This window comes from Danio rerio, chromosome 4, assembly GCF_049306965.1.
Source record: "Danio rerio strain Tuebingen ecotype United States chromosome 4, GRCz12tu, whole genome shotgun sequence".
Lineage (NCBI taxonomy): Eukaryota > Metazoa > Chordata > Actinopteri > Cypriniformes > Danionidae > Danio > Danio rerio.
This window is the reverse complement of record NC_133179.1, coordinates 76,237,501-76,240,000: the sequence shown is the minus strand read 5'-3', so window position 1 is coordinate 76,240,000 and position 2,500 is coordinate 76,237,501. Positions and strand designations below refer to the sequence as shown.

Genomic DNA, 2,500 nt, shown 5'->3' with positions numbered 1-2,500 from the left:
CTACCATCGAAAGTTGATAGGGCAGACATTCGAATGAACCGTCGCCGCCGCGAGGGCGCGCGATCGGCCCGAGGTTATCTAGAGTCACCAAAGCGAGGCCGGGGGCGGACGGCGGCGGGTAGGCGCGAGGCCCCCCTCTCCACCGCCCGCGCACCCGCATGGGTTTTGGATCTGATAAATGCACGCGTCCCCGGGTACCCACCCCCCGCCCCGAGGGGAGAAGGGCGGCCCAGGTCGGCGCTCGTTGGCATGTATTAGCTCTGGAATTGCCACAGTTATCCAAGTAACCGGGTGGAGCGATCAAAGGAACCATAACTGATTTAATGAGCCATTCGCAGTTTCACTGTACCGGCCGTGTGCACTTAGACTTGCATGGCTTAATCTTTGAGACAAGCATATATTACTGGCAGGATCAACCAGGTAGCCCTCGCCTCGGGTGAATCGCGTGGTGGTAAGGCCCGAGAGTGCCGGAGGAGAGAGGGAAAGGACTCGGCGGAAGAGAACCCTCCCGCCCGCACCACAGCTCCGCGCCGCCTACCTACAAGCGGGCCTCGCTCCGCCGAGGCGTCACGACTGCTCGCAGGAGGGGGCACGCGGGCTAAGTGGGAGGGGGGGATTGGGCTCCCAGGTACCGCCGCCTACCCACCCCCCACCGCACACATGGAAATGAGGGGGGTCTGCCGGCGTTGGGCTGGCCGCTGGGTCGAGGCCATCACCAGGAAGGATCGTGCTTCGCAACGGGATCGAGTGCGCCGCAGATGCCGCGCGCGCCTACCACACAGCTTCCCCACCCCCAAGTCAGCCTACGCGCCCGGGATTACACCCGGGTGGTGAGGAAGAGGAGGGGGGGCAAGGAGGGATGCTGCCCGGTAAGAGCGCACGCACAGCACCGACTAGCGCACTTGTTCCGTCGGTACAGGGCGGTCTGAGATCGACGGGCCATCTGAGTCTTTAACCCAAAGGAGCAAGGGTCGAGGTCTGGGTGAAGGCCCGCCTCGCCCTCCTTTCGAATGCCCAAAACGGGGAGGAACCCACCCCACCCACAGCGGTCCCCTTTGTCGGAGGACCGGGCAAGGGGCCTGCCCCTGGGGCATCGCGCACAATTCCCATCGGTCAGGTGGTGGAAGGCGGTGGCACGTAGTTACGCGCTCAAAACCTAAGTCCACTAAATCACGCCTTCCCCGAAACCTCGACGGCAGGTCAGCGATAACCAGTGACGGCTGCCCAGACCTCCGGGAGAGAGAGACCCAAGAGGTCACGTCCCGCCCGGCTGTGAACCTGAGCTCGGGGGCCATGGATAGTCAGGGTTAGCGGCCGCTTCTTGCTTCTCCCTTGCCGAATCGGGTGCCGATGGTGACCCGCGACTGACTTTGCCTTCGGCAGCCGGAGCGGTGCTGCTGGTCACCCACAGCTGACCTTTCTGGCTGGCACGCGGGGTGGCACTTCTCCCAAGCCTCAGGCAACCAGGCAAGCCAAAGCTCCACAAGCCCAACAACTAAGCCTCCGGGCAACCCTAACCCTATCCCCAAGCCCAATCCCCAGGCCTCCGGGCAGCCCTAACCCCACCCCCAAGTCTCCAGGCAACCCTAACCCAATTCCCAGTCCTCCGGGAAACCCTAACCCTAACACCCAAGCCTCCAGGCAACCCTTACCCTATCCCCAAGCTCAATCCCCAGGCCTCCGGGCAACCCTAACCCTAACCCCCCCAAGCCTCCAGGCAACCCTTACCCTATGCTCAAGCCCAATCCCCGGGCCTCCTGGCAGCCCTAACCCACCCCCAAGCCTCCAGGCAACCCTTACCCTATCCCCAAGCCCAATCCCCGGGCCTCCTGGCAGCCCTAACCCACCCCCAAGCCTCCAGGCAACCCTTACCCTATGCCCAAGCCCAATCCCCGGGCCTCCTGGCAGCCCTAACCCACCCCCAAGCCTCCAGGCAACCCTTACCCTATCCCCAAGCCCAATCCCCGGGCCTCCAGGCAGCCCTAACCCACCCCCAAGCCTCCAGGCAACCCTTACCCTATGCCCAAGCCCAATCCCCGGGCCTCCTGGCAGCCCTAACCCACCCCCAAGCCTCCAGGCAACCCTTACCCTATCCCCAAGCCCAATCCCCGGGCCTCCAGGCAGCCCTAACCCACCCCCAAGCCTCCAGGCAACCCTTACCCTATCCCCAAGCCCAATCCCCGGGCCTCCAGGCAGCCCTAACCCACCCCCAAGCCTCCAGGCAACCCTTACCCTATGCCCAAGCCCAATCCCCGGGCCTCCTGGCAGCCCTAACCCACCCCCAAGCCTCCAGGCAACCCTTACCCTATCCCCAAGCCCAATCCCCGGGCCTCCAGGCAGCCCTAACCCACCCCCAAGCCTCCAGGCAACCCTTACCCTATGCCCAAGCCCAATCCCCGGGCCTCCTGGCAGCCCTAACCCACCCCCAAGCCTCCAGGCAACCCTTACCCTATCCCCAAGCCCAATCCCCGGGCCTCCAGGCAGCCCTAACCCACCCCCA

At 64.5% G+C, this 2,500-nt stretch overlaps 1 pseudogene; it reads right to left on the bottom strand.

Moving 5' to 3' along the window:
* LOC141382101 (18S ribosomal RNA) overlaps positions 1–423 on the bottom strand; it is a 1,939-nt pseudogene extending 1,516 nt beyond the window's left edge.
* Positions 424–2,500: the final 2,077 nt, after the last annotated feature.